General features: G+C 45.4%; 1 long non-coding RNA gene across 1 annotated transcript in view; it reads right to left on the bottom strand.

The window, feature by feature from the left end:
* Positions 1-12,454, bottom strand: part of LOC117184625 (uncharacterized) — an 88,692-nt gene extending 76,238 nt beyond the window's left edge. The window contains exon 1 of the long non-coding RNA XR_004470032.1: positions 11,581-12,454. This is a non-coding gene — a long non-coding RNA (uncharacterized lncRNA). The remainder of the gene's footprint in view (positions 1-11,580) is intronic.
* Between the last annotated feature and the right edge of the window lie 201 nt (positions 12,455-12,655).

The raw sequence follows: 12,655 nt of genomic DNA on the forward strand, positions 1-12,655 counted from the left end.
ATTTAATTGCGGACTCGAAGCAAAGCTCAAGAGACCAGAGACAGAGGCAGAGTCGAGGGCCCTTGCCACAGACAGAAACAGAGTCAAAGAGGCACAGAGGCAAGGAGGCAAAGAGGCTTAGAGGGAGCTCCAGTGGAGCAGCATAGAATAGAATGAATGCGTTTAATAAATCATAATAAATATTATGGCAATTGCAAATTATTCTAAACAATTCAGGGTCACGAGAGGGGACCCAGAAGGGGCTGGCAAGGGGAGGTTGGGGGGGGGGGAGGGGAGACTTATCGTAAAAGTAACATTTCAATGCGAATCGTGAACCGAAAACAGCAGCCGCTGCCACTGCCACTGCCACTGCCACAGATACAAAGTGGCAGTCGATGTCTGACCAGAGACCAGAGACCCAACGCTCGCTCGCTCGCTCCGTGCCCCATGTGCCCCGCGTGTGTCTGCCACCGAATCGAGAACAACAATTGCTACTAAAACAATTGTTCTGCAATATGCCGCATGCCCCTCGTGCCCCTCTCGTCATGTTTCCAATGATTGTTCTTGTAGCCTTTTAATGTTGTACAACATTTGCATGGCACTTGGCCAAGACTCTGCTGTGGTTCTGGGGTTCTGTGCTTCTGGCCTCCTTCGTGGCTATTGGTATTGGCCATTTGTGATGGATTTATGAGCCATGATTTGCGATTCAGTCGTAGCCTTCGGCCTGCATTTAAATAATTAAAATGTCTGAGCACAATCAAAAGTGCAAGCAGCAGGCAGGCAGGCAGGCAGCAGGCAGGCGGCAGCCCAGCGGGAAATTAATTAGTTGCTGGCTTTATGATAAATGAAAATTAAATTAGTTGCTTGTACTTAAAGCCACACACACACACACACGAGCGGAGTGTGGGGGAGTGCTGCTCCAAAGGTCTAAGGTCAAGAGAGTGAATGGATGATGCCCCACTGTCGATGCTGCCACTCTTTTCACTCTCCTTTTGGACAGATTTTCCTTTCGTTTTTGCAGCGCGTTTGTCGAGTTTTCCTGGTCACTGGACCATCGGCTGGTTATAGGCAACAGGCATTCGTTCAACTTATAATCTGATAAAAATGTTGTCCGCATTTCACATTTTAGTGACTGCCTGCCGCCTTGTCAGCTCTTTACACTTGTCATTGGAGAGGCAGAGACAGAGACAGAGGCAGAGACAGAGGCAGAGACAGAGGCAGAGACAGAGGCAGAGACAGAGGCTGGGACAGAGGCAAACATCGTCTTGTCTTGTCTTGGCCACCACCTACTCGTTTGGGCCCTGGCCGGCACTGCGAGGGTCCGGGGCCCCCGTTTAAGGCATATCAAATGCATTTGCCGTGTGTCTAACGAAGTCTGCAAATATTAGCGTTGAGTTTGTCAGATTTATGAGCAAATCTCCATAGTGACCGTCGCGACCAGAGTCCGTGTCCGAATCGTACGACTGGACTCCAATGGTGCCATGGATTGAGTCCAAGTTTTGTTGAGGCCTTGCCGCATGGCGTTAGGCCATAAGTGGAACACATTGCACTGCACTGCTGTCCGTCCGTCTGTTTGTCTCTCGCCCCCGCTATGGCTGTGGTGCTTGCGCTTTTCCAAGCATTCAAACATTTGTAAAAAGGCGTGAAAATAATTCAGCGTCAAGTGACAGAAATGCCACACACATCGGTGTTGCACGCCGCCGCACCGTGCCGCACTGTGCCTCAGCGTTTGTCGTCCCCCTGGGAAGCAGCCAAAGGCAAGGCTCGGCGATAATTGCTAGAGATGGCAGCGCCTAATCGATTGTGGGCTTTGGTTTTCCAATCAATGGGGGTTCATAACCTATAATAATTAATCGTCTTTAGCTATCGATTACCTACCGATTTCTTCTTCTTGCAAGTCGATTGCTTCAAAGTTTCCTGAAATTTAGGGAAATTACAAAAGGGATTTACTGATTAGAACGATTGGCTATCCATAACCGATTATCGAGTAACCCCTTGTAGTAGTTTCTTTGGGATTCATCCTAAAGTTTAAAATTTGAAGACCATTTCCATAAATTGGCAAAAGTTTATCCATAAACCCATCAATAAACCCCCTTATATATCGAAATTCTAACAAACTCCCATCTCTATCCATCGTATAATCTGCAAATAAAGACTACAAATGGCAGATGGCAAGGGCCCAAGTCCTGGAGATGCTTGAGAGCAGCTTTCAGACTTTTTTACTCCCATTTTTCAGTCCAAAATTTGTAGAAATTCCACAAAATTCCCATCGATGCGCCGATGTTTCTTTAAGGTTTCTGTGGTTTGGCTCTAAGGATTTGTTTCTCTTTAAATTTGTTGCCTCCCGGGGCACATCCAGGATTATCGGCAACCCATGGATACCTCCCCGCATCTCCATCTCTAGCTGTAATTTATGTTTATCTTTTTTCACACGCTTCCACCTCTATTGCTATCCGCCAGCGCTCTATTCGATGATTCATTGAGCAAAGAAAAAAAGGCAGCACCATGCCACAAAATTGCGGTCAGTGCGTGTGCGCAGCGTGCCAATCGATTTGTGGAATGCAACTCCTTCCTCCATCCCCCCTCGGCCCCCCCCCCTTGCCGCCACCGTCTCTGCTCTTCTTATATAAAAAACCTGCATCGCCCACGCGTTGCCTGGCATCACTTTCCCAGAGAGTCGCCTGCCTGCAACATGCTGTGGCAGCGTGGCGTTTTCCTTGTCATTATGCCACATGTTGATAGCGCGCCAATGGGCCTGCCAATGATAGCGACGATCGACAACGACAACGAAGCCAGCACAGCGATGACAATCGACAAGAAACATGGCCAAATGTCAACCGCTTACCAAATTTGGCCAACAAATTGTGTCATAATTTGTAAAGAGTGCCACCTAGCAGCAGCGGCGGCAGCGGCGGCTGGAAAATGTGGGGGAAAACTGTAATGGAACGATGGAAAACCTAAAAACTAAACGAAAATTATGCCCGGCCTGCCAGGGGCATGGGACACGGGACACGGACCAAATGGACAGCGCGCTTTGACTTGTCCGAGTTGAGCTTTTACATTCTGTCTGGACTGCCCCCTTGGGGCACCACCAGAGTGGTGGTGGCGGTGGTGGGGTGGCTGTTCGTGCAGCGGGTCGTGACAAATTTAACCTAATGATCCGAAATTATTGCACCTTAATTGCCCCGCCGCTGAAAGGCTGAAAGTCGGCAGTCGGCGCTCCGCTGCGGTGCCGCTAAATGGGAAATCAACGCGCAAATATTTAGAGAATTTTATTTATATTTTAAATAATTTTTTCGGGGGGCCTTGCAGGCGCTCGCTCTGTCGACTGTCGACTGTCGGCTGCTTTTTTTTGGGGCCAGCAGCAGCGCAGTAAAAGTGATTTGTAGTTGCGGCCGAAATGGCAGCAGCAGCAGCAGGAGCATGGGGCATGGGGCATGGAACGGTGCAGCGGCAGAGCAGAGCGGAGCGTGTTGTATGCCTCTCAGAGTCTCTCGTGAGTTATTTGGCGGCATTTAGGGGCTCTTGTCGGTGTCGTTTCGGTAGTAACTGTTGACAGTTGAATGCCTCTCGTCGAAGTCCAACTCCAGAGTCAGAGTCGGAGTCAGAGTCAGAGACTCCACTCCGTCCGCATCAATGTTGCATGTCAGATGGGGCAGGCACAACCACAGGCATAGGCAAACAATTGGCGGCTCTGTGATTCGGCGTGTAAAAATTTACACGAACACAGCGCACATTTTATGACCTTTTGCAGATTGGTTGCAACTGCAACTGCAACTGCCGCTGCTGCCACGCTGATACTGATAGCCTGAAAAGGAAAACCAAAGCCAGAAAACAGAAAACCAAAAACCAAAAACAAACAGCAGAACATTTTGTTATGAAAACGCAGCCAAATAAAACTGCGGGCACTGCTTTGGCCAATTGTTTTTGGCGGTATTCAGTATTCAGTATTCAGCATTTCCATTGCATTGCCCCGAAAAGTTCACAGGCGGAAAATGTGTGGCACGGAGGTGGGGTTGCGGGTCAAGGCACCACTGCGGTCGCTCTGTCTGTCTCTGTCTGAAATGTTGACCAGGTGCTTAGTGCCTAATGCCTAATGCCTAATGGCTAATGCTGAATGCTGAATGCTGTGCCTGTTGTGATTGGATCTGCTGCCACACAAAGTGTCAAGAGTCAGAGGAGTCATGAGTGTTGCCGGTGCCACAAATCGTCTAATCAGATCAATTAGAGTCCACTTTTTAATGGGATTCTGTGGCAGATTCAGTCCTTAATTCATCCCTTTTTTATGCCTTATTTTATGCCTTAGTTTATGCCTAATTTTATGCCTTAGTTTATGCCTTAGTTTATGCCTAATTTTATTCTTAAAATTATACCTAAATGTGTGCCTATATTTATGCTAAGCTGTGTATACCTACCGTATTTTGTAACTTCATTTAATTATTCTTATTTAAATTATAATTTTTTTTTAACTAATTTTAATTTTATTCTTAAAATTATGCATATTTTTATACCCAGTCCTCGATATAATTTTGTGGCTTATTAATGTTATTGTTGCCCAAATTTATACCAAATATTTTTTCACATTTTATACCATATATTTGCTTAATTTTATACCATATTTTAGGCTTAGTTTTATTTATAAAATTATTTTATATCTACCCAAGTTTATTCCACGTTTTATAACTTATTCCATCTTTTATTTTATACCATATTTTATGCCTAATTATATACCTAATTTTACATTCATTTCAACGCTAAAGTTATACCCAATTTCATACTTATTCTTTACTTAATTTATTTTATTTTTTACTTTATCTTGTTTTTACTTATACTTTATTTTAAACTTTAGTTTATACCTTGTTTTATACCTAATTGTAATGCCAAAGTTAGACCAAAGTTCTTAGAACACACTTTATTCCATATTTTATACTTAATTTATTTCATTATATACTTTATTTTATTTTTATTTATACTTTAGTTTATTCCTTCTTTTATACCATATTTTATGCCTAATTTTAATGCTAAAATTAGACCCAGTTTCTTAGAACACTTTTTATACCATATTTTATACTTAATTTAATTGTAAAAATTTAGAACAATTTTTAGACGAAAATAAAACCACAAATCGAATATAATTTATCACGAATACATACATACATACACATATGTATGTGCGAGTATGTACACAAATAATCGAATTGAAAGTGAAATTTATTGCCCATAAAAATATCCATAGACAAAAAATCGATTACTGTCTCGGAATGGGTGTGGCCAGGGCGGCCATAACTAGGGGGCCATTGCGGCGGCGTTGTTCGGTTGCACGAATCAGCAGCAGGTGCATAAATTAAAGTGCGAAAAATGTAATAATAATAATGATATGGTGGCAGTGGCAGGGGCAGGGGCAGGCACTCCGACTCCACTTCGACTCTCATTATGGGAGCAGGAAGCCGAATGCTGTACAATATTTCCCGCGCTAAATGCTAACTAACATGCAATGGCAATGGCTGACATACATAGATACAGATACAACACACACACAGATACAGATACACACACTCGCATTTGGTGCTGCCACAGTCGACACGTAATTGAATCAATGTTGCCTTTGGTGTCGAGTGTGTGGGAAAGTTCATTTGTGCAACGCCCCCACACACAGCCCAACGACTTCCACAATGCTTCCACAAGCATTTCAATTCTATTGTTATGCTCTCTCCCTCCCTGCCACAACGTAAGGGTATATTGGCTAATCCAAGCGATTAGGCTTGGGAGCCACCATTTCCATCGATTCAGGCGAGTCTTGAGTAGATTTTAAGTACCTTTGAATGTGGGCTTTTACCTCAAAATATTCCCCATTTGGGATCCTCTTTGAAGGTAGCTTTTGAGGGGAGATAGTTGTGGATTCTATGGGGCATACAGCCCTTGGCCTTGGAAAGGCCTCCCTCATCCGCCATACTTTTCATGCCCAATATTCGCTGGTTTTCCACTCGCTGCAGTTTTCCAGCCAGGACTTGCACTCGCTCGAGTATCGCGTAGGGTATCGCTGTCGCTTTTATTGCTCCCCCCCGAAAAAGATACAGAGATACACGAACCTACGAGTATTTTCAACCTATTGCACCGTTGAACTAAAAATCGAGCACTAACGAGGCAGCCACCGCTGTGGCAGCAGCAACAACCACATCTCTCATAAGCAAACAACAGCAAATCCAGCGATTGGCTGCGGCTGTACGAGCGGGTTAGAGGAGGGGCAGAGGGGAGCCTGATATTGCAATTAATATGCAGCCATATAGACTCTCAATCTGGCGGATATGTCTGCCGCTGCCGCTGCCGCTGCCGCTGCAACCATTAGTGGGGCCATTAGACGGTTTAAGCCATGTGTGTGGCATTATCTGTGACGGGTAGGGGGGAACGGGGGGTTGGGGGGTGCACAGAGAGTTCGATCGGAGTACCATAGAATCTCGCATCGAAGTACTCAACAAATCGGCGGGACAATCCGTCAGAGCGATTATGTGATTTAATTTAGATTCATTTCTGGGCGCCCGTTGACAGTTTTTCCTTGGGTCTGGGAAATGTTTTCCTCCCTCCCCTCCCCTCAGCCGCCTCCCTGCCTGCTGCTGCTGTCAACCAGCAGCCCTGCTGTTGACATCCCTGGCATGGCCTGGCCCGGCCTGGGCTCTTGTGTTGTTGTCGATCGCTTTGCAGCGATAAAGTTGTCAAAGCTGCAATTTTTTTTTTTTTTTTTTGGCCAAAAGCGCATTGGAGGAAAAATTTCTGCCATACGCCCGGGCTTTTTGGCTTTTCCAAGCGGTTCGCCTGCCCCTGGCCACCCTGCCCTGCCTTTATGCCTTTATGCCTGGTTATGGCTGCCTGCCCCTCTCTCTCTCTCTCTCTCTCTCTACTGCTGCTGAATGTCTAATGTCGTGACTCGATTAATGAAATGTTGCAGCCGCCACATGGCTAGAAGAGAGGAAGAGAGAGCAAAGAGACGAGGGGGAGGGAGAAAGAGAGAGGGCGGGCGGTCGGGCGGAGGGGCGGTCGGGCGAACTTTGTGGCAAAATGCAGACAGAATTATAAAAAGTTATAATAAAAAGGCACATTGACAGTCCGCCTAATGGCCGTTTGTCTGGGTCTTTTGGGGCGCCTTCTTGGTGTCACGTTAATGGATCGACTAATTAGATATATGTACATACGAGTAAGTGGCCAAGCGAGGGGCACATTAAGGGGCAGCCACCATGTGAATAAATATGGTAACGAGACGATCACCGTGCAGGCATTCCCTCTATCGAAAATGAGCGCTGCAAAGATCCCCGATTTCCAATAAAGAAAGTGCAGTCTCTGAATGATTCCCCAATCAAGATCGACTCTCCCGAAGATCGCCTGATGATCGAAACAAGTGTTAAGACCATAAAGATCGTGCTTAGGCATTTCCTCGAATGATTTCCTTTCAAAAGGAGTGCCACGAATGAAATCCTGCCTTTAAGACGGCACTCCCTGTATGATCCTGCGATTCTAATGAGAACTGAAGGCATTCTCTCGTTGATCCTCAGTTCCAGAAAGATTACCTTTTAAAAGCCTCCTAGAGGCCTAGGAATGGGGTTCTAATGTCTCGACATTCCCACCGTTTTAGACGTCAATCTTCTGTACCAATAATGATCGAAATGAGTTCTAGTGATTGAAGATCAATGTGCAACAGTTTCGGGTAGAGATAGCATTAGATTGGTCCCTCTATTGCCTCTAGTGAGGATCGAAAGAGCGATTAGATAAAGATCTAGAGTGCTTGGGCATTCCTTGGACGATCGGACGTTTCAAATACGCAAAACTCAAAGAAATGGTGATCCCTAAGAGCCCTGGCATTCCGCTTGAACGATCCCCAGGTTGAAGCGGGGCCAGGCTCTCGCCCTCCCATTAGCTTTCCCCAATTGTTGACAACTCGGAGCTCTGCTGATCGCCGGATCTTTACAGATTACCTTAATAATATAGCCATAAAGTCGGTGGGTGGAGGGGCGGTGTAGCTGAGGGGGTGGGTATTAAGTTTTCTCCTCTATCCAAACATCTTAATAATAAAACAATCAACGCACAATCCGATGCCAAGATCAAGTATCTGCCAAAAGACAACAACAATCCAGGCATCATCCTCCTCCTCCTCCGCCTCCTCCTCCTCCACTATCGATGGATGCTGTGGCATTTCCTGGCATTATAAGCGAATAAGCGTTAAATTGAGAGGTCAACCTGTGGCTGTGTGCGTGTTTCCTGTCTAGAGAGGGAGGTCTGTGCCTGCGCCTGCGCCAGTGCCTGTGCCTGTGTGCCACAAAGTAATTGATGTGCCACGCTTGACCTGTGGGAGGCAACATATTGCAGATAATCTGCCTGCAAAAAGCCAGACAATTGCCTCAATGAATTTTTTACGAGTATACGAGAGAGCCACCACCAGCATCATCCCAGCACCACTTTGAATACTTTTTTTTTATTTTTGTTGTAGTTTTTTTTATACGTAAAATGTGGCCCATTGTTTCGCTGCTCTCCTTCATATCTTTCAGCATTTAAGTATTTATTACAGCATTTTTTTTTACTGTAAGAAAATCAACCAAAAATTCCACGCAACGCAAATTAGTTAAAAAAAAGAAAAAATCATTTTGGAAATCCAGAAAAAAAAAAAAAAAACAGATACAAACGTGGGCGTTTGCTGTAGATTTATGTTAAAAAAAGTGTTCCGATCGAAGGGAGATCTTCCTACCATAAAAAATCATTCACAGAAGAGAGGGAGAGAGCGAAGAGCTCTTCAAACGTGATCTTTGATACGAAATTCCCTTCGTCTTTCATTCATGAATGATCTAACGAGCATCTCATAAATATTTGATATGGAAAAAATTCAAATAAACATTGATACGCATCATTCGAAAACTCATCACCAGAAGAAGAGCCGAAGAGACGAGGAGAGCAGATTGGAAGATCAAAAAAGGGCCAGAAGGGGGCTAGAAGAGGGGCCAGAAGGGGGGGGGGGCAAGAAGGGGGCCAGAAGGGGGCCAGAAGAGGAGCCAGAAGGGGGCCAGAAGAGGGCCCGAAGAGGGGCCAGAAGGGGGCCAGAAGGGGGCCAGAAGAGGGCCAGAAGGGGGACAGAAGAGGGGCCCGAAGAGGGGCTTTATGGCCCGAGAGCCGCTCATCACAAATCGCGGCCCCCACTGACAGTCTTCAGTCATGGCCCGAAAATGTTGTTCCCAGTGTTCCATGCCACCGGGGCATGTATGGATGGCCCCATGCCTCATATTTGTTTTTTTCTTCTGCTGGTTATAACATTTATATTTCAGAGTATTGTTAATTAATTAGTCGGGGTTAATGGGCTGCCATTAATAAAAACGCTTATTTATGGCGCTAAAAATATAAAATGCCCCACCAGCAACAAAACTTTCTCCTCTCCAGCCACTTGTATAACAACAACAACAAAATGAATCTGAAAACTAAATCGAATCGAATCGAATGGAGTGGAGTGGAATCGAATGTAATCGAAAGGAGAGGGAGAGATAGGGAGGGAGAGGGAGGGAGGCCTGCAATATGAATTATGCGCGGCATGCCTCAACTGCCTTTGACACCCAGAAAAAGTCTTAATTAGCGCACAAAAACGAAACTAAACTAAACGAAACTAAACTAAACGAAACTAAACGAAACGAAACGAAACGCCTTTTGCCTTAGTGGATGCCGTTGAATGCCGTTTTGGCCAGCCATTGCCTCCCTCATTGGCCTGGCCGGGCATTCACTTTGGGCCATTTATGGCTATCGCGCAAAAAGACTTGATAATGATGAAGGCTGAAATAGAAATGAAATGTGCTCCCGTAATGAAATGAATGCTGTGTGTGTGTGGAGGAGGAGGAGGAAGGAGCCAAGAGCAAGAAGGAGGAAGGTGGCCTCCTCTCCATCCTTCCTTGTGGATATTTCCCATGATAACTCTTGCGGCGGCCCAAAAACCGATGGCAATTGTCTTGCCAACAACCTGTCCAAAAGCGTTTGCCTGAAAATGGAGCCACAGAGCAGCGGTACAGTGGTACACTGGTACAGCGGTACAGCGGTACAGAAGATCTCTGGATAGCGATATTACCAGCAGATATCCCAGCGACTCCCCCCCAGAATGGCACCAAATTTTCATTTTCATTGTCCGCTGAGTAGATTTCTGGTTTTAATAATTTTAATTAGCGATCGCTTATCATTGATTATGTCAGGCAGCAGCAGTAGCAACCCACACACATACACAGAGAAAGAGAGAGAGAGAGAGAGAGAGAGACGATCGTGGCCCGTTGCGTGCAACAGTCTGGCAGACCCCTCCGAATGGGATCTCTCTCGAAAGCATTTTCACACCAGGAATGGCTTCGAATGGAATGGAATGGCTCGAACGACAGCTTTTGGCATCAGTTATGGCCTCAACTTCCAGCTCCATCTGTCAGGCATTTCAAGCGGCCTGTCCGTGGGCAGCGTTCGGGGCTACTGTTTGTGCCACTCTCGACTCTTTGCCTCTTTGCCTCTCTGCCAGCTAGCAGGCCAGCAGCAGCTTTGTTTGACCATAATGGAGTGTGACTAATTAATAAATTAATTTCGTTGTTGTCTCATTTGTAATTTCAATTTGTCTAATAGGATTTCATGTTTTGACCATTTTTGGTTGGAGTCGTCGCTGGCATGCACTCTCCTCCTCCTCCTCCTCCTCCTCCTCCCCCTCTCTCTCTCTCTCGAAAGCGTGTTTTATGCTCTCGGTTTAAAGACTGTGTTTAAGACCCTCGCGATAAAGCCATTTGTACAATGCGACTAATTAGGCGTGAAGTAGGGGCTTAAAAGGGTGTTGAATGCCGGGATGTGGGCGCTGAATAAAGTCTTCACTTATTAAGTATTTATGTCTTACAAATTGGGGGACGAACCTCTAAGCGTTCGTGTGAACAGTTTTCCTCATTTGAATAAAACCCCAAAAAATACGAATAATACGAGAATTACGAAAGCCGTTAGTCCGTGCGGCTTTTGAGTGATGAAAATGGCATTTATTCAGAAAATTTCCAGAAAAATTCCCAAATAATTGTTATATTTATTTCCCCAGCCTCAAACGGGCCCATATTTTGTCACACTTTGGCTGTCGCCTGAAGGCAATTTATAGGAGAACAAACGAGGACAGCCAACAGACAACAAACATCGACAGACAGGGGCCACCGACAGCAGCCGCTGCCAGAGAGACTTTCGAAAACAAAGCAAAACAAAGAAAAAACAAAAAAAAAAAAGTACAGAACCAGAACCAGAAGACAGAACCAGAAGACAATCCAATCCCAATACCAGCGACAGCCTGTACCCAGTACCTACGAGAGTCTCGTATGTCAAGAGTTGGACGAGGAAAACAGATGGCGACAGGCTCTCGGGGATATATCATATCTGGCAATTTAAACGTTTAATCACGCGTAGACATTTGGGCGAGATAAATCCAGAAACAAAATCCCACAAACCAGAATATTGTAGGCTGCAAAAAAAAAATGGGAATCCGTATAGTAATATACGGCGTGCCGAAGTTTGTGTACCCTAACTTCAGGGGCCTTAAGAGGAGCAAATAAGCGATATTCAAATAGAAAAACATTCTCTTACCGTTCCTTTTCGCTCCAGCACATGAGCCATTTTCAATAAGAGCGCATCTTTGGTGTACATTTAAGCAAGGTGAGGCATTGCAGAGCACATATCTAAACGAGAGAACGTAGCATCTTCGGGGATTTGGTGCGCGCCACCTTACATCGTGTGCTTGTTTGCGAGAGCAATGCTCTGCTCCTCTGCTCTCTGGGAATGGTGAGCGACTTGTTGCTGTTTTTGCATACCATACTCTCACACACTCACACACACAGCAGAAATAAGAACGAACAAATTTGAGACATCTCCAGACATAACGGGAACATGCAGACGCCGCTGGCATTTTGGCTGCGTTTTGCACAAGAAAAAATGTAATGCGTTCAATATATTTGTTGTTTGCACATATTTCCACAACTTCCAGCAAATGCAGGCCACTTTTCCACTCTTCACCATAAAAAACACTACAAAGCCAGGTTTTTGGGTTGCTTTTTAAATGTTTAATCACTTCACTGCACTACACTGCAGTGGTCGGTAATATTTTCCGGTATTTTCACAATTTTCCCGCTTTTTCCGGCACGAAAGAGCGAAATTTTGACCGCGGCGCTGACTAATGCACGTGAAACTGACATCGGAAGCTGCGTGTGTGAGTGATACAGTTGCGCGGGGCGGCTGAATGATCTCACTCATTCCATGCTCTCCTTCTGCTCCTCTTTCTTTCCTAATTGCTCGCTCTCATCGGAAATTCGGCAGGCGGTTCTCGTGGCTCGTCGTCGCCGCCCTCGACTAATGCAACGAAGGTTTTGGCCTATCTTCTTTTCGCTCTCCTAATGAATCGAACGTTTCTGCTCGTCGGTGAGTGCTCTACTTCGCCTCCCTCTCTTGCTCAAGAGGTGGAATGAAGGTGTCTGCTTGTATTCTTTCCCCTCTCCCAATGTAACGAAAGTTTGTTATTGTCGGCCACTTGTTCGTACAGTGGCGGTAGGCGGTAAAGTGCGTAGTGCAATGTAGAATGTAGCTGAGGATGTAACTAAATGTAGAATTCAATGTAGAATACATGGAAAATTAAATGTTTTGCGGAATTAAATAAAAAGGCAAAAAG

Source organism: Drosophila pseudoobscura, chromosome X (genome assembly GCF_009870125.1).
Source record: "Drosophila pseudoobscura strain MV-25-SWS-2005 chromosome X, UCI_Dpse_MV25, whole genome shotgun sequence".
NCBI lineage: Eukaryota > Metazoa > Arthropoda > Insecta > Diptera > Drosophilidae > Drosophila > Drosophila pseudoobscura.